This window comes from Papilio polytes, unplaced genomic scaffold (assembly GCF_000836215.1).
Source record: "Papilio polytes unplaced genomic scaffold, Ppol_1.0 DF824024.1, whole genome shotgun sequence".
NCBI classification, from domain to species: Eukaryota; Metazoa; Arthropoda; class Insecta; order Lepidoptera; family Papilionidae; genus Papilio; species Papilio polytes.
In genome coordinates this window covers 59,507-80,451 of record NW_013525180.1, presented here as the reverse complement: position 1 = coordinate 80,451, position 20,945 = coordinate 59,507, and the positions used below count along the sequence as shown (strand labels likewise).

The 20,945-nt window shown below is 35.2% G+C and overlaps 2 long non-coding RNA genes across 3 annotated transcripts in view; one reads left to right on the top strand and one right to left on the bottom strand.

Moving 5' to 3' along the window:
• Positions 1-20,945, top strand: part of LOC106101109 — a 31,476-nt gene extending 10,531 nt beyond the window's left edge. The window contains exon 3 of one of the 2 annotated variants that reach the window (XR_001225487.1): positions 20,229-20,945. This is a non-coding gene — a long non-coding RNA (uncharacterized LOC106101109). Of the gene's footprint in view, positions 1-19,044; positions 19,414-20,228 lie in introns of those variants that run through there. The other variant, XR_001225486.1, reaches the window with a different exon arrangement.
• LOC106101108 lies at positions 6,198-8,696 on the bottom strand. Its single transcript, XR_001225485.1, has 2 exons — positions 6,860-8,696; positions 6,198-6,363 (listed from the first exon to the last, which is right to left on the bottom strand). It is a non-coding gene; the product is annotated as an uncharacterized LOC106101108 (long non-coding RNA).

Below are 20,945 nucleotides of genomic sequence, written 5' to 3'. Positions count from 1 at the left end.
TGACTTCTGTGCAAGATCTTCGGGCTATTGAACGACCGGGTGCCACGCTGTGCTCTCTCGGGAATTAGGTCGAGTGAACACAGCTGGTGGTATCTCAGTTGTTCTCTAGTCTTCCACTATATAGAAGATATAGAAGAATCTAGAACTTGAAGAAAATCATTACCATCGCTATGAAACGAAAGAAAAAAGAAGAGTCTTGCGAGCAACAAGCAATCCTGTATCGTTTTTATATTCTTTTTAAATACTAAAAGAGTAATAAAATTAACACAGAATAACACAACTTGCATCGGTTTATTTGCTATGATTATGTACATGTTTATCGAATAGGTCTTAAAACAATTTTTTTTCTTTCTGTCCATGAGAAGTTTATACATTGTTCCAAATAAAACTTAAGTTTTGTTTTGTACAACTTTAGTAAACACTCGTTGAAAATGCTGTAAATGCATCAACTGTCTATGTTCTTAAATTTCATTAAGAACATAGACAGTTGATGTTCTAGAAATGTTTTCATACACGAAATTTAATGAAAAGTTCAGGTTGACTTGTTTAAAATGTTTAAAATTTGATTTGGTTCAGCTCATAGTAAAAATAGAGGCCTCTCTCATACGCAAGATTTCTGTTCTGTATTGTACGTGTTCGGTCTATTTATATTTATTTTTAATAATCTTCGCGTAATATCCTTTTGCCCCGGAGTGTTCGATTGTTAACCCACTTATTATACAATGCATGTATTTTCTATCAAATATTCTGTTCTCTTATAGTTAAGTTGCAATAAATGGAGATGTTTATAATATAAAAAAATCTTTACCTTTACATTTTCAATATTACATATTCAACTGATAAATTAGATGTCGCCTAGTTTACCTTGTCTGTAAATACTGTTAAAGAAGTGACCTAAAAGAAATAATTATTAAAAAACAAAATAAATTTAATACTCAAATGCACTATGACTTCGACTTTCATCTAGACAGCTAAATGAAATAAATCTGAATTATCAAAATTTTCTTTATTTCGTTTAATGTAAAGTTAAATCTACGAAAACAAGGCAACAGGTAAAATTGCAAGGATTTCGTGTATTGTGGTTATCATAAAAACTTGCATATGGTACTAGAAACACTGTACACAAATGAATGCAGAGTAGTTACTTATGGATTGTATTATATACTAACTGTTGCTCGTGACTTCGCCGCATGAATTTAGACAATTTTAAATTTGACAATTTAGACAAAGTCTATGTTACAGATAAATTACCTTTCTAACGGTGAAAGAATTTTAAAAATCGGCCCAGTAATTTTTGAGTTATTTCAATACATACAAAAATACAAATCTTTCCTCTTTATATTAGTATAGAAGATAGATAACCTTTAAATGTTATATTGTCTGTCGTCTTCCACTTGGATTGTTGACTCCAAAGTATTGGTTTTATTTTAGGAGGAATCTGTAGATCGAATGAATTATATATTTGCGTCCAAGATCTTTGCAATAGAAACGAGATGATCATGTGCGGATGAATACTTTCCTTTCAAGCGCAGGTAGTGCTTAATGAAGTTGTTTATATTACAAGAAGCAAACGTACGTCGAATGCTCGGCTCTACTCGATAGGGTTGTAACTTCTTTGAGTTTAACCCGAATTCTCGGTTTTGGTAGTCTCGGTTATTTGAATGTTTTCGGGTTAGTGTGTTATGATACAAGTCACTAGATGTCGTTGGCTGCTAAGGACCTAGGGAAATAGTTTTCTTCGTCTTCCGACAAGGAATCAAGGGTTCACAAAAATGGTAATTTAATTGATTGTGTTTTGTTTTTTAGTATTGAATCCACTTTTATTGACATTTGGCAGCCCTATTTGGAGGTAAACGCGCGTATTTTGCGGCGAGGGAAAGTCGCGATGATATCTGTTTACGGGCAACGCGTCTTGGTTTTACTTTTTTTTGAGCCACCGTATCGGGTATGTAGGTGAGCTGGTACTTGTCTCGATGAACGCAATTAAAACTTGTAAGAGAAAAGGTAGCCATTCTTTATGTTTAATATTCGGAGATGGGTTTGTTTTGAATTTTCATCGAATAAAATCCTCGCTTAAAACTAGCTATTGAACGTGTATATGTTACACATTATGTCTATATATCTACATATTATTTATGTAATCCTCTTTACTTACACTACCTTATCTGCAACTGAAGTTTCGAGAGCTGCACTAGACATGACAATAGACTTTGTAAGATAATAGATGGAGACACGTGTTTTGTCTTCGTACTTCTGCCAAACTTGATATCTATTATTGGTATTACATTTACATGATGTAGGAGCAAACGATAGCATACATTTATTTTAGTGTGCATTTCCACTGGCGATGCTCACACACTAAAACACATGGTCATTTCCCTATAGTTCTTTCCCTAAATTTAGTATGACAGAAAACATATGGTTAGGATTATAAGGTAATCAAAGCATTGATGTTTATGGGCAACGGTTACTTCGCTATTTGGGCGAATTTAGGTTTGCTTATTTGCCTTCGGAAACTATAAAACTTGACACCTACAAGTCAGCTTTTATTAGTTCTTCGATAAATAGTAAAAGCGTGTTTATCTTCACGCTATGGCCTTTAGGGGACTGACAATGAGTTAGTATAATATACAAGAGTTCCATACGTAATGTTGTGCGGTTTCATAGTAACAGCTGCAGACTTATTAAATTTGCCCTGACACCGCATTACAGCTTGCCATGTTAAAAGTGCTCGCTCGCTACCTTATTATTTAATAATAATAATTTGATTAGGAACCTCTTTTACCTTAATAACGGTACGATTAATTAAAATGTATACATATATCGTAGAAAAACATAGAACAGATAAAAAATTCTCTTTCCGGCCTAATATGTCAAATAGTATGCAACGCATCTGAGAAAGGAAGAAGTCTATAAGTGACGGTTACTTCGCTGTTATGGCGAATTTAAGTAGCCGCTTGCTCGTCGCCTTGTAATAAAAGAAATGTTTTTTGTAAATATATCGTGGGTCAAAACGAGTAGTATGGCTGTGATGTCAGGTTTTAAATGAGTTTACATGCTGCAATAACTGCAAAGGTCAGTAATGCACAAACAAAAAACATTACGTAAGTCACAAGGTGCTAAAAGGTTTTTAAGTTACACTTTTATTATCAAATGATAATTAGTAAAATTATTTGTTGGTTGATCACTACTTGGAAAGATACTTAATATTAACACATCTAAATGCGAAAGTGCGGATGGATGTTTCTTAATTATCTCGATGGAATTTGCCACAGATATAATATAGTCTGGAAGAACACATAGGCTACTTGTTAAGTTTTATTCCGCCTGTACGAAGTCCCGGGCAAAAATTAGTATGCTAAAATTTGTTTTACAATATGGTAAAACCGTAGTGTAATTTTTATTTAGATTTTTTGTTTTTAATGAATGTTGTTGTATGTACATATGTGTGCTTGTATCTTTGTCAGGTCCTGACTTGTGGCCGAATGAACCCGCTTTGACAGTTATGCGATTTTTTTAAATCTCTACATATAATCAAATTGGACTGTCTGTTTATAATATAAAAAGAAAAATCCCAGATTTCGGGGAGATATTGGTGATTACGAAAATGTCATTTAATTTTTTTTATTTTGTCGGACCGCAAGCGGCTTTTGTTCCGGGTCATCTCCGAAACGGCTGGAATGATTTCGACCGGTCTTTCACTGAAGGGTAGCTGACGTAGGCGGGCATATTATATAGTACTTTTTTATTTTTGGATAAAATCGCGCAACAGCTAGTAACAAATATTGTTTTTCTACTTTATTGTACAACGTTAGTAACATTTTCGTACGTTATCTAAATACTTTATTAAATATGATTAACATATTGTATCGTTAAAAATAGTATCAGCTAGATATACTTATTTGTATGATACCTAAAAGGTTGACAGTGACATGTATCAATTATTCTAATAGCTCAATTAATATTCAACAAATACCTTGTTCGAACCTTGTCAAGAAAACACGTACAAGTTATAGACAAGTAATGGAACGTGTATGAAGTACCAACTTTCATTTATTAATACTTCCAAAATAAAAATAAAACAAAGCCCCCACAGACTTTTTATTGGCTGACAATTTAATCGGTTCGGATTGCAAATCTAATAAAACAATCGGTGTAAAGTGCGAACCTACACACAGATGAAAAGTACGGGGGGAATTACAATGGCCAAGTAACAAAGCGTCATACACAATTTGGCAGTAACATGTAGGCCCAAATGTTAGCCGTTTGGATATAAACTGAGGTAATATAAAGTGGAGACACAATGTCTTGGCACCACCGTGTCTGAATAACTTTGGCCGGACGCGGGCGGGACACCGCCAAATGTCGATGCCAGCGGCATCTGGCTCATCCCTACGTTACGTGAACGTATTAATATAGCGGGCAAGGGCAGCGATTAAGGCCCTCACGTGATACTATAAATTCTACACCAATATGACCTAACAATATTATACAATTATTCACTACTGCCTTACGCCCGCGACTCCGCTTGGAACTAAAAACGAAAATAGCCTATATGTTCTTCCACACTATGCTACATCAATACCATATTGCACGGAAATTCAGCCGTTTAGTCTACAAATTCAAACCATCCATCTAAACGTCTTTATAATTTTAGTATGAAATATGATTATTATTTGAATGTTTTTCCATCTCATTTCACGTGGCGAAAGACCTAGAAGGAGGTTATAATGGGCGTATAAAAGTAGCCATTTGTTTAAACCAAGACCCCCTTAGTGTTGCTGCGCCGCTTTAGTTACATATTTCAATGTTACAATTACAATGTGTACCATATTCTCAAATTGTCAGTCGCAAGCAAATCCGAGGGTAATAAACACTTACCACAACCTGTACTTACTATAACGATTTTTTTAATTAATAAAATGCATTTTGTGATACAGAGAAAAGCTGATAACTTCATCTACATACGTTACGATTACTAGTTAAGACGAATGACTTCTTGTCCTAGCGCGCTATGGAAGCAAAAGGCTCGCGAAATGAGCAGGTGTCCTTAGTTTGTATTAAGACTTGTCTCTGTTCTATGAAAGAGAATGAAAAGTACGAGATAATGTTTTTAAACAAGTGTTTTCACAATGGAAACCAGAAAGACAATACGTCCGGCTGTACTATAGCTCCTTCAGCTTCCAGTAACGTGCTAGACTAAACGTCGTAGATTTCCTGGTGCGGATTTTCTATAAAATCAGTGTTTTGGTGTGTACTACGTGTATCTTGGACAAAAGGAAAATTAAAATGTTCACACAGCAGCTTTTGCCCGCGACTGCAGCTGCACGGAATAAAATTTCTATATGAATTGGATTTTCGTAAATTTGTATTTTGGATGACTTTCACTCCACTTTCAGTATACCTGTGTTGTTTTAATGTGTTGAAAATATTGGATCAGTAATGAAGTGCATCAACATAATTCAGTGAAAATTTAATGTGAAATTATATAACGACTCCACCCCAACGACTAGAAAGATCGCAAGTTCAATGTCGCTCGCTCCCCGGGCCTAGAAGCAACAGCTGGATCGATAGAGCCTCCCAGCGGAACTCTCCACATCACCATGGCGACCTGCAGCCGTGACCTGCTGGGGTGGGGCGCGGGGGGAGGCACGAGGTGGTGCGGGTCGGGGCGGGGAGGGAGGAGGCGAAGGCCTCTGCCTGCATCGAGCGGCCGGGCTGCACCGAGCAGTTATTTCGGTGCAACTCTATCGCCGCAGTCGCTCGCCGCGCCTCCGATAGCGCGCTCGCGTTACGTCCGCAACGAACACACTTTAATACGCCCCCCTCGTGCACTCTGCCATCGATGCGATACCATCACGTCGACATTGTGTTATATGTACATTGCGTTTTCAACAAATTTTTCATCGCCCTCCGGCGCCGCACCTGTTGCTCGCGTGGTGAAACCGTCGTGGAAAACTCTTTTTCTCGGTAGCGGACGCGTCTACTTTCACCGCTCACATTCCGGCGACGACGGCATCGAGCGCTGAACCAGTAGTCAGTACTCAGTGTACGCGGCAAATTGTATACGTTAATTACGTGTCAACGTTAGTTTCACGTGTCTACCGTTTTCTGCGACGCACTTGTTTATAACCCGGTGATGTATATGTGTATACCTTAAAGATCAATAGGAATGTCGAAAGGAAAACTGCATTACATATTATAATGTCATATTTTATTGATATAGCTTTCCCGGGATGCGTTCCCTGCATCCTTCAAATAACGCTTCAAGGTCATCTGACGACAGGCCACCCCCGCCTTCAGGCAGCCCGGGGTGGCTCGACAAGTGGGCGGCAGCCTCCCGCTTCCTCCCCTTTCATGTACCTTGATATGGAACATTTTAATTGTAATATAAATAGCTATTATTTCTTTGAATTTTCAAATGATTGACATATAATATCACATGTAAACGTGATCATTGCTAACAGGAAAAGTACATATTCAATGTGTTGTAAATTGTAGTCTAAAGTATAAAAGTAATAGTTGAGTCACGATAACTGATTGGTTATATGTCTCCTTCGGAAATGGAGACCTCGGATCAAATCCAGTACGTGTACACAAACATTCTATGCATGATGATTAGAAATGCTATCTGTTAACATTGTACGAAATCCGTGATGTGGATGAGCTTAACTATACAAAAATATTTGAATGGAAAAAGCTAGTTATAACATAACACATTGAGTTTATTTTTATTCATGTTTTCATTAACTGAGCGTTACAAAACGGAGCAAATCACAAGATTTTATCAAGTCAGTGTAATCTCTTTATTAATATAGACGTACTTAGGTGAGGACGTATTACTTTACTGAGTGCATACCTGGCTATCGTCCAGGGATGCACCGGTGAAGGTTACGGGGAGGCGGGAGCTCTCTGGGGGCGGGGGTTGCGAGTCCCGGGCGGGGTAGGGCGGGGGAGAGGATGCAATCCCGAGCATTGCGCAGGACCCCCCTGGACCCGGCCAGGGCTAGATAAATCAATTCGCTCGCGACCTTTGAACAGCACGAGTGCATTTCAGGTTTAGCTGTTTCAATGTAATTTATTGGAAGTTTAAATTGTAAACTCGACTGATAGGGAATTACTGGGAATAGAAACGAAGTAATAATAATGAAAAGTAAAGCGGAAAGCATAAACAAGTAAGTTGTATTTATGAAGTTAATTTGCTGCAATGTTGATTCGTTTTTGTTTTTATATTTAAACATTTATGGGCTTTATATTTTTTTTATTTCGTAGTTAGTGTTGTAATAGTCATTTAAATTTCTTATAATATAAAGCGGATATTTCTCAAGTTTCTTGTAAACTGTTTTGCAACCGGACTGATCGTAAAGTTGAATATTTCTGAATCATAAGAGAAATTAACAAAAAAAAACAAGAATCGAAGACCGATTTCGACAACGGAAAAGATATAAACACGGCTTTTGGTAAATTTTATCTGATTCACAATATTAAAAGGCAGAGGCAGTAAAATTAAAAACCATATAACCGGGTTGAGAGGAAAGGTCAAACGTAGGCGTTGGGCCATCACTTTCATCTCATAAATACTGAGGAACGTAAACAAGCAAAATGATATTACATTACTGACAATTACAATAATCCCAAATTATAAACATTGAGATATATCATTTTTTCATGCCTGAAAAAAACACAATTTGTTTATCGTATTAACCATATGTGTTGAAAGTTAATCCGAATTGTTGAAAGGTATACCCACTGCAAGGGTTAAATAGGCGTTTTGCTATCACTTTCATCTTATACAGCGACATCTTGCGGCGGTAAGCGGTACACGCATGGCTCACGCGGCCATCGCGCGCACGTATGCTAACTTTCGCCGGTGCGACCGTCGACCGTGGTGGCTTTCTAATGTCGTAACAGCGGTGATCGCCCCCGGCTATTGTAATTCACGACACGCCTCGCAACTACACGCGATCTCATTACTTTGCTTTTTTATATGTTTTTTTCACGTGTAGAATTTTCGCAAATCCGTAGAAAGTACGAATGCGATTGCAACTATTTTGTCTGTAGTTAGACATAACGTTAAAGCTGGTTTAAAAAATATTATTTTGGCTCATGCTTTTTCTTAATAGTGTAAATGGATGAGTAAAACGTACACAATAATTTTTAGCTTATCTGTGCATAATAAAATAAAAAATTACCAAAATAACATCGCATCGATATCGATAAAAAGACGGTTATTGACATCAATGATGACCGATATCAATAAAATAATCTTTATTACATACAATAGGTAGCTTCAAGGTTAGCTTAATCATATTTCTGATAGGTCGATTGCGCAAGTCTAGATGTGACCCGACCTTGACCGCGACGTCCTAGGTTGCCTAGGCGTCCTTGGGCGAGCTGCCAGCCTCCCCGCGCCGCCCGGCCCGGGACGCTAGCGCATGCAGGAAGTGGCCGATATCCCCAATAGCGCTCCAGAGCACCAATCAATAAGTCGACCGGGCGTATAAGCTTAATAATTGTAACGAAGCAATTTACCTGCAAATATAAACGAGAACGTTTTAATTTTTATTAACGTTTTCATTTTCTTTCGTTTGCTAATAAACTACATTGAATCTTCAAACGGATTTCAATTTTTTGATAGTTTTAAAAACTTATTCATGACATTCTTGTAATTTCATACAGTTTTAAATAAAAATTTTATTTTTCAAATGAAATTTTCAAATTCTATCTGCCTTACAAATAAACGCAAACAAATAATAACAAAATATTAGTACAAGTTTTGCTTACACTCAGTTTACTCCTAAGTTTAACTTTATACCGCGTTTATTTGTAAGGCTGTATGTCTATTTTATATCACGCGTTCTAGTTTAGAGTAAATAAGCTGCAATTTCCTATTATCATTAGATATTTCTACTCGATTCAATACATAACCGATGCATGTACTTATCGGTGTAGTTGGTCGCGACCTTTAGCAGATCGTGTGCATACTTCTCATTCTATTCACAGCCCGGCCTCGCGCAGCCTCGTAACTGCAGCCGCTCAGCTGTGCCTTTTCAATATTAAATATGTAGTTTACAATATTGATGAATAGACTTCGATAGATCGATTGATACTCTAATAAAACGGAAAGTTCGTAAATATTCTTACTAAGATTGCGCTTTTAAAAATTTTCCAAAAGTCGAAAAACAGCGTGGATCATAAATGTACCGTGGAAAATTGTAAGGAATTATTAGTTAAGAAATCTAATACTAACTACATCTGTAATTTTTTTATTACGACACATAATTTTTTCGAAATTTTAAATTATTTTTTTTTCAAAAAAAAATTCTAAAGAAACCTATAGCTATTTTAAAGTGAAGTTCATTTGTAGATTAATTAAAATTAACTAAACATCTGATGCAATTATATGTCATAAACAATTTGCATTGTAAATTGCGATAGATTAGTAGGCATCGTCCTTTGAATGTATGTCATCAATGCAATTGGATACATGCATAGCTGAATGCATAATATATTTAATGATGTACTTACAAACTATAATATTAAATTAATTTCGTCAATTAGAAATATTAATTAACACCCTTCTCTAATTATGTAACTCCTCCATGTGATAGTTATCTAAATTGGTTACTTTTTAAACTACAAGTCACATTACATCCGTATATCCACGCCCCAAGGTATTTCCCACTTGTCGTTGTCAGCTTCAATGAAACACGTATAGAGTTTATTGCAGTTGTCATCAGCTTAAGAATTTCAGTCAATTCATATTTTAACTAGTTTAGTTACAAATCGAAGTGCCATATAAGAGAGACGTCAGTGATCCGAGCTCGGGATAGTCTTGCGTGAGTCAGTCGACCTTGCGCCACGGCATGCCACCGGCACTTCGGCTACATCACAGAAATATTACTTTTATTACTTCACCGGTTATACGCGACACTTGTACCAATATCAGTTTGTGCACTTCGGCAGTTTTAAAGCACATTGACGCGTCACAAAACGTTAACCTTTTGTTACGGGATGTTACGTTCATTTAATCACTCTCCAAAATTTTTATGATATATTTATTAGAAATTCCATTAAATACTCTTTATAACAATGTATTGGTACTTTTTACTAAAAAAAATGCTACAAACGTAATTAATTATTGCTCGACGCGATATACTTTACGTGAGCTCGTCGTTCGTTTCTAAATATATAAATAATTAATTAATACATTGTTTTCTGTATAAGCGTGAATATAAAGCAGGCAACGTATCTCGTAATGTTTTCGCTTCGCCGCGGCCGCCCGTCGAAATGGAGCAGCTATTTGTGGCGGCCGAGGCCCGCGACATTATCGTAACCGACACACGACTCTCACGAATATCCCAAACGTGCAATTATCCAGAGTAACATGGTACGTAGGCGCGAGGCGGGTTATCGGCTGCGATTGGCCGCATGGCAGAGTGCACGGTGGCCTACTTGAGCGATGCATTTCGTGCTTATCTCCCGCGCGTGCAACCTCCGCAACGATTGATAACAACCGTACCTCTCAGAGTTGCGAGGTAACACCGCGGGGAGTAAAAGCGCGGGGCCGGCGAAAGTGATACGTCGTGAAATCGTAGGAAGAGAGTCGAGTCGGACAGGTGAGGCGGCGGCTTTGCGACCGGCTGCTGCACCGCGCCGTGCGACGAGCGCAGAGCTCGCAGCGGCGAACGAGCGCTTTGCGAAACCGTCGGTTATGCAAGCCGTGCCGCTGCCAACTCGCAACGCGCCGGAAGGAAAAGTGGAACGGGCCGCAGTGGGTCGGCCGCGCGCGCCGCACCAGCACGCCCGCCACCGCCGCGACTGTGCAGTGCCCAGTGCCCAGTGCCAGTGCCAGTGCCCGCGCGTGACAGTGCCGCTCCTAGAGCGCCGCGGCTTGCGCAAGCCCTGCGCTACGTCCACGGGAATACTTTGAACTAGATTACGTCCGACCTCCGTCTAGCCCGGATCGCAAGCCGCCGTCTCACATTATAAATCTCATACTAGTGTCTTATTTGTGCACGTGTTACGTCTGTCGCATGTACTTCATAACTGCATTAATGTCATCGCATGCATCTACATTGTATAAATAATGCATGATCTCATCCACGACCATATTTTCCTTACTCAATTCAAGGCTTCGCTTAAACTCATTGTAAAAAAATAATCATCAGTTTTATCTAAAAAATTATGATTCAATTCTTCTCAACATTAGATTGGGTCAATAATCGTAACGTGCAGTTAAAACGTTGTACTAATTAACATTTCCTTTACAATCGATTACGGCTCGAAAATGAAATCGAATCGAATGAGCCGAGTCGATTAAAATGTCTTTAATTACGAACGCGTGTTGAAACCGAAACGGTGGTGGGACGTGACGTAGCTTTGAGGAAAGGGAAAGTGTTCATTGGAGCGTTATATTCCTCGCGCCACACCGCCACTCGATCAAATACCTCGTGGGTACAAATCATCCACGATACAGAGTACTTAGAGTACAGAGAGTACTTGCATAGAGCGTTGTAATCGTGCAGCGTACGTTCCCTTTAACGATGCCATGTGCCCAAGGACATATTAATAGTGTGTAGTGAATGACAATCAGTCACATTTATCGTACAGCCGGTGTTCTATTGCACAACGGCTTATCTGCCACAGAGCTAACAATTATATGGCCCACTTTCATAACTCAATGGTACCGTGACATAATACGTACATTCACTTTACCTTTAAAATGTACATTTTAGTTGTTTGTAAGGGTAATAAGGTGGTTAGATGTTTGAGGTATAAATAGGATGAAATAGCTGATGTTAAACGAGCGGCTAGTGTGAAATAGCCGCAGTGCAGTTACGTCAGCACTGCAACTGCGCGGGGGCACGCGTAGGCGGCCGCATTAACAACTACATACCTCGCTACTCTGTACACGACATGCCACACACTGCAACTGAACACTATTCGATCTGCACAACTTCGCATTATCATATTTCGCTCGCTTGCTATATTAATATTTATCATTTCACTTGCAAATCATAATCGTGTAAAATCTAGCGTTTCTTACTTTGTACTTTGTTTTTTGAAAGTATAAAACTGTGATTACACTACAAAAGAACATACAGCGTTATTGTTAGGTAATACTTATGAATTTATTTTTAATATTGTCTAGTTAGCTTCATTTATGTTCAATTTAAAAGTTGTCGAAATTATCAGTTGAGTTTCAATTGCGTAAGTTTGCGCAAACTACGAGCAACGCCAAAGTGCATTTTGCATTACAAACATCAATTCATTGTTCGTATAAAATATCGCAAGCGAGTAGCGAGCTATTCGCCTCGCTGTTTGTGGATGCAGGCCTATGTCAGACTCTCGACAGCGCAAGGACGCGAGTATGACCTACTTGCGCTCACCTATCGTGCCAACGCCAAGCAAAACTAGCCTCTAACGAATACTCAATAACTATCACAAATCGATATTCCAACTGACTCGATAATTACAATTAATCGTTATGAAGTCGATTCAAAATCGATTCCGGATACATGTAGTTTACGTTCATTGCAGTTTCTAATTTTGTTTTACTGATTTTGCTACAAAATGATATTTTATTTAATGTTCAAATACCTCCGGTACTGGTATTTTGGATTGTTTAACAGTATGACAAAGCAGCACAACATAACAATATCGAATTACTAATAATGTTTGACACGTAATCGGTTCTGAAAGTATTACTAACTATTTGATTATAATTCGTATTAAATTACAGATGACCAATATAAAAGTCATTGCCCGGAATTTTATTTGCTTGTGGTAGGATTTTTAATTTACATATGAGTTTTGTAAATATGAAACTTTTATAATCTATTCGAGTATTGACTTCATATTTAACTACTTACAAAACTCAAAACTCAAAACAAACCATTCAAGTTATTAGGCGTACAATAGAATAACTAACTAAAAAGTTTCATTAGTTTAAATAACAACCTTTTTTATAATTCTGTATACGTTAACAAATTAATGCTATCCATTAAGATGTCACGCTTTCGCCGCACACTTTCATTTGAATCATTTTAACTTCACACGAATGCTTTCCAAAAACTCGACTGTGGGAGACACTCTCGCTTACAACCGGCCTCTACAACACAATCTAAAATCGTCACATTATAAAAATATCGCTATAACACTCAAATATTAAAATTCAAAACATCTATGGTAAAGGAGTACGTATTATCCACTTTATAAAATAACTACATGATCAAATTTATGGTTCATTTTACTAATACAAAATCATTTTGTATATAATAACCATTATACCTAAAAACCTATTATTAATTAAATCTTGTAAAATGTGTCTTTAGATGCGAACTTTTAAAGTGTAGTTTAGTGTTAACGGCCAAAGACGTTTGTGAAAAGACGGTTTAGTGATGCGGCATAATCGTGAACTATCGATATCGACGGTTTTGTTTTCGTCCCGGAGTTCGTATCAGGAGTGCGTTTGCAAAGAATATGACAAGTTTGCGTTATTGCAAAATTGATACTGTAAATGCACTATCTGGTACGACACTCCGGTACGTGTAGCGACGCTCCGGAACGCCCGTACCAAGCAATTCGGTACATTCGTACCATATGAACTCTAAGTGCATCTAAAACAGTTCTTTTTCCGCTCTATATTAGCAATATTTATTTTTCTAATTATGTTTATAATATGTTATTTCTTTAAATTTACTATTTTTTTATTGTCGATAAATTTCATGTTAAAGCTCGAATATTTGTGTTTATTATAATTTAATTATAATTTACCTGTCCTATTTCTTCTATTTGGATTGTTATTTGCATTACTATTGAAGTATTTATGATATAAGTAGATTTTTTATTTCATAAATGTATTTGTTATTAATATATTGTGGCATGAATTTTTTAAATGTTTTATATGATGTGTACTTTATTACAGCTTTTTATGTAGATGTTTTGTTTTATTTTTAAATTGTTCTTCCACTAGTAGTTGTTATTTTCCAGTATATGCCCTTGATATTATGTATCACTTGACTTTTTGTAGACACTGAATTACTTTACATAAAGTACGCCTACAAGAAAAGGTATTTAACAACGCTAAGGCCATTACGTTAATCTATGACGTGACCTTTATTAATTAATTACTGTAGATCATGCTTTGCTGATGTCATTATTGTCTAATAAACTACTCTCACTTGTTAAAATTTAATTTAATAAACAACAAAGAACCTGAATTAAAAAGTGTGCGGATAATCAAAGTTATAAGCTAAATTGAATAATAATACGAAATAATATGAATTATAGCAACTTTTCTTTCGATTCTAAATCAATTTAAAACTTTACAACCAAAGTCAAGTGTGAAGTTAAGTCGATACGATACATCGATATGTAGAACAAAGGATTATTCCAATAAAATGGAACTCAGGATCGATTAGGTCGTTGTTTTACAATGTTGCCCTCGTTTCACTCGACCTCAGCTGCCCGTTGGAAATCATTGTGCCGAAGTATAATTAGAGGAACTCTAGAACCGCAACAAATAATGTTTCACCCGGTATTCATAGATGTGCGCTATTCTCGCGCGGCCTTGAGACGACTACACGTACACATTTCTAGGAATCTTAGTTGTTATTGACTCCATCACAAAAACATCAACCGATGATTACCCAATGACGTATTTAACACGCGTCTGATAAGAGTCTGACGACTGCAGAATTGTTATCTAAATTATATCGATAAAATACGCAGTCGCATCACTACAGGTCCATCTAATAGCAGCAAAGTGTTTCAATATAACATGTTTTTATTTTTGCATTGTTAAAAGTTAGTATAAAGGGCTCATTAAATTAAAAAAATCACAGAATATTATGGAAGCAGTATGTCAAGTACAATGCTTCCAGTCTTTAGGAAGCCTTAGCGAAGCCTTGGAGGCCTTGCGTGTAATCTTATTTCAATATACTTTACAATGTAATAATTTAAGACTGCACTTGCGTGCTAAATCTTACACGTCATTTTTTTACCTTAGTTTAAGCTTGTATTTTTTTTATATTCAAATAAAATTGGTTTTTATTTTTGTTTATGTTGTTTTATTTATTTTATAGCTTTCATTTATCCATAAAAATACATAAGAATATTTTAGAAGTAAGCTTATACAAAGTGGAAGTCACAGAACGCTCTTTATTTAAACAGTTGATTTCGCTCTCAGATGTTCAGTTCTCAGAACTAAAAAAAATTATAAACGGCTTATCTGGCCTTAAGTAATAGTATTATAGTCAGTTCCAAAAATAAGTAATTACACGGCATTTGATTTGGCACACAGAAAGCACGAGTACTCATTGGCCCCTCGTGCCAACCACTGCCAACCAATAGCTCTACATATTTGGATCTATACAAACTTACTACTAATCATAGAAGTAATAATTAGAAATAAATAAAGTGACTATGATAGACCTTTTATTTACCCAACAAATATGACTAAATTCCTTACGATTTGAAATGGGCACTACTTCAATTTACATTTGTTGGCCTCAACTTGTATTATATATTCATTCAGCGTGATTTCGACCTTTTTGTAAATCAATTAACGTGTACTTTATAGTATTACTAAGTATTGCAAGCGACTTCATCCGCGTAAAATTTAAAAAAAAAATAAAAATAGCCTATGTTACTCAAAGATAAAATCACAAAATACAAATCTTCTTTTTAATATACGTTTAGATAATAATAGAAAATTAACATATAAAAAAGATAAAAAAAAAACGTAGGAGGTATAGTAATTCTAATTTGGTTTTATTATTTCATCAGTATGAAATATTTAAAAATGTAATATAAATATTACATACAAAAGTTATTTCTAGTACATAAAGTGAAAGTAACGTATTCATTTTCAAGCTCGTAACTTACAAATTAATTTCACACTCCATTGATATGCAAATAAATTCACGTAAAGTACACGTGTTCCTAATAATATGTCGTGAGTTTTCACTGACACAAAACATCTAAAAAAATATACTGTTGTCCCTCTCAATAGTTTCGATAAAAACAGAGATAAGTAATTTTTATAGGATTTTAAGCAGTGGAAGCCCACAATTTTACTACAACGCAACAATAGATACTATACAATAATACGAACAACAATGAATGCAGCCACGTATGTTACTAGTAAATTGACCATTCAGACTGTTTGCAATTTGTCTAGAATACAACCAATATATTGAAAACTATTCGAACTCTGGGCCACTGGTTAACGGTTGGGTATACTCGCCATAATCACATTTAGATACTCAATATTACCCAACACTCGTACGAAACGAGTTTCTATACGTATCTACCATGTATTAAAATATTTATTTAAATTTTGTAAGTTTAGTTTGTTAAGACATTACGATTTCAGAGATTGAAATCAAGCAACAGTCAGTAAGTAATAAGAAACAAACTTAACCAATTAAAAACAAAATAATTCCTTCAAAAACATCAGCATTTTAAATCATTAAAAAAATAAGGGATACCCAGTTATTAGATTTTATCTTGAATTTTCTTGAAATATGATATCTTGAAATTAAAGAAATGAAAAAAAAAGAACACCTAATCAAGTAATATTTTATCATTCTTAACTTATACTTCAGCATTTAACGTAGCTTTAACACGGGAATTCCCATAAACATTTGTGTTTATTTAACAAAGTGGAAGGGTCAATTAATATCAGCAAATGGCAATAGTAGATGGCACGGTATGATTCATGTTATTGGTTAAACCCTTGTACTTTGTAATCCATACTAAAATACAAAGACACCGATATTTACAAGGATAATTAACTCTATTACAACATAAAAAACATTGTTATTTGACTTTTCATTGAACACATATAAAATAATAGGTCTTTTAAACCATGATATGGTAATTATTTCAATATGAAGAACAGAATATAACAATGAATATAGACTACATACTCCAAATGAGAATGGTCATGCATTGCTATGGAGTACCTGCGGGTGAAGAAAAGCACGTATAGGGGTGTGGCCCCGCATAACTTAGGCCCCGTCCATACCTAATAGTGTATGTATCTTAGCAGAGTCTCGTACTTTAGGAGCGATAAAGTTTAGATGACATAGTTAAAATTACATTTGCAATCGTTCTGTATTTACTTCTATAGTCGTAATAAAAGAAATCATTACCTCCTAAAGTAACTAATTAACAATTATGTATACGATCAACAACCTCAATCAAGCTACTAAAAGGTTTACGCATATTGTTTGCCACGTGTAAGCGATACATCATGCATATAAAAGTATATAGTCATCGACACGCTATGTACGGTATACGGATATATTTCTAACCTCTAATCGAAAATGATTAACGTTCTGTCGGTTTAAATGCAAATAGCAACAATGTTGCAACATACGTGCGTATGGTGAGAGTCAAAATGGCGGGTGTACCATAGCGAATTAAATTATACCACTTACTAAATAAAGTACCTAAAATGTACTATTGACGTCAATATGGTGGTTGTAACTTAATTTCGTTCTAGAGAAGGTACGTTTTTTGAGCGAGGTACTAAATAGTACATTTTACATTTTTTTAGTAAGTGATATAACTTAATTCGCTATGGTACACCCGCCATTTTGACTCTCACTGCGTATGACTTTCATTTACTTAATGTAAATTGGTAACAACTACATGTGGCTTGTGCTACCATGTATGTCTAGTAAAAGAAAAAGACAAATTACCCTTCCCCTGTGATATTACAGAAGGAAAGGGAAAGAAGAGAAGATAAAACATTTGATGAATTTTTAAACTATTACTCGTTCTTAAGTTTTTAAACCTACACAAAACCAAGATCAGTACAATAAGAAAATTAATGAATTTTCTATTCACTTTATTTTCTGCTACATTAAAATAAAACGGATAACAAATAGCTGTATACACTTCAATGATATAGCAAATGTAAACTATCATAGATGTGTTGGAAACAGACTCGACGCGGGGTTAAATGTCAAATGCGTTGCCTACATACACGAGTACAACTGCTATTTGAATGCTTTCCTAGTTATTTAATTAACATTGTTGATCAAAATAAGTTTCTTTTAATTAGAGTGAATGCATTTTTTACTTCTGAAATTAAGATAGTAGAAATAAATGATATCCACCAATGTCATTACGTTTATAAAATAACCAAATAAAATAATACAAATACTCTATTACTTTTACAGGAAAACTTTCTGAGTGAGTTTTTTTTAAGTTATAGCTCATCTGCCAGAGCTCGTGTGCTTGGAGTATCCAATATCGGATTACCTCGTAATCACTGATTTAGCGAACTGCATTTTTTTAAATAATTAAATGCATTAAATAAAAATATATCTCGCTGTCGACCCAATAACAGAATCATCACAAAGCCAGCTACAGCTTTTAAGAATTACCGTGGGCGTTCTTAACCCTTAAGCAAGATTTTTTCAAACGTTTCGAAGTAATCATATTTGATGCAATATCGTTATTATAATAATAAAAATCGAGCATCCACATTTATATTTCTGTTAAATGTATTTAAACAATAATGCGTATTTAAGGGTTAACTTTGCAGTCCGATTGTACAGTTAAAACTGAAGTTGAAGCGGACTTTAGTTCAATGTTTTTAAAACTATAAGCGATGGTTTTAATTTAGATACGCATGACTATGAAAGTCCTTGAAGACAATTAAAATTGATAATCAAGTCGCTTGTAGATAAATTACTGTTCATCATCAGACTGTATATACCGGTTTACAATGATTGTAAATAGAGCGTAATCATAGATTCACGTAAACATTGTGAGCCAGAGGGGTAAAAGTTTGGCATGTTGATTTCTACATTGCGTAAAATGTTCCAGTGTTAAAGAAAGAAAGAATTTATACGCTAACATTTTATTAGTATTTTCGAAATCACAATATCTTTTTAGTCTTCAGAAATACAGAGAATAAATGTTTCTGATTATTTCATTTTTTTCTATTTTATTTGGGTTTAGAATTATGGTTTGTTTAAATTTTATTAAGATTTAGATATTAAATTGAAATATTTGTTACAGATCCTAATGCTGTAACCCGAAGTGATACGCATCGTTTTGTGTCAAGATTCCTCTTTGCTGTATGCAGACAAGATGACCATAGAAACCAGCGACCGTATCAAACCCTAAAATTTATAAATTGTTTCTTAAATAGCTATTATCCATATCCCACAGAATTCTTTTTGCTTTATTTAAAGGAACAAATGTTGTTGATTAACATATTTAAGATAATTACGAAGAATTAAAATATTTAATTTTATATCCGAACCTCACTTAACATACATGCATATCTGATCGTGTCAACTTTTTTAATCTAGCGAATACTCATTGAAGATTGAAGAATACAAGATGAAGTAGCAGTGGAAATAACAGTGTAGGGTAGAACGCGTTGGCAGTGTGGTTAGCTGGTTGTTTGTACTGGGAGAACAGCCACTAACGGCACTGCTTCTGCGTTCACCCTCAGTCTTCGGTAACTAAACGTCGTGAAACACAGCGACAGTGGCTCCATTACTGCATGCGGGGAAATCAAGCAACTCTGATTATTAAAGATGTTTATGAAGCGTGTTTTTTAGGTGTAAAGTTAAAATATGTAATTTTATTATTTGTATTTGTTTCAGGACTCTTTGGGGACTTAGATGTTGGAATTTTAAATAATCTTTTTGGGAAATATATAAATAACCTTTATTCGGTCAATTTTATATTTTTAAACTGTTTGTTTAGGTAAACAATAAAAACAATCCAATCGTTGATTGCAGTTAAAAAACAATAAAGAAAAAACTTAACAATTGCATCGAAATAAGAGAAACTCTTGAAATAAAACGACACCGTTTTACGACCATTGTCTTTCACAACGCCAAATCTTCGGTAACTTTGGGATGTTTTCACGTCTTTATTTACCTTAAATATGCACTAAAGGCATTTTTATTATTATTTTTGGTTATGTTTTAGTACTTAAAAGGGTTTTTATCTTTTAACAAAAATATGGTCGGTCATAATAGCATTTGGCAATACAAAAAATGAAAGAAATTTTCTCTTACAAAAGTTTGAAAATCTGTAAATATAAAACGTTGTTAGCATGTGTTTATTATCTTTATATCAAGCGATGTTGCGAAAATAGTGATATGTGTGAAAATAGCATTATTTAATTCATTGTGCCGTTGCGTTATTTGTCATTGAGACTGAAATAAATTTTAAAACATTTTCAGGTGCATTCGCGGGCAGCTCGCCAACGCATCAGCTGTGCACGTGTCCACGGGCATTAATTATAAGTTACCTTTTTTATAACACATTGCATTTTGTATCTTAATACTGAGTCATTTAGACTGATAATTGCACTCCATATCTGAAATATTTTCTTAGATTTACATGGACTTTTTAAATAATATTTGTATAAACCTCAAAAGGGATACGAAAAATGATAGCTTAAATTATACTGGAATGAGTTTTCACTGTCTAAGCACTTGTATTTATACAAGCATGCATCCCTTTTCTAGATCTTTAAAAGACGGAGAGAACGTCGTTTCAACTGAAATTTAACAAAACATTCGTATGGGAAAAACACTTAAGAAAAACTCAAAACAATAATTAATCGTTTATTTTTTTACTAATTATAAATAGGTACTTAACCACACTTAAAGAATGATGTCCATTATGTTCAAAATTACAATCTGTACAATGTAACTACAACTAAAAATGCTCTCTTATTTATTACAAAAATATATTTGTGTTTTTCATACAGTTATACGGGATTCTTGCACCGTTGCGTTTATCGGGTCTATAGTCTGAATATTTAGATTGGTAAAATTATTTATGGTGCAGCCCTTTACACACAGACTTTAAGGGAGCCCCTAATTGAACAGTAACAACTGAGTGGGGCAGTAAGCAGTTTCAATGTAAATTTCTAATTATTTTATATCACTAAT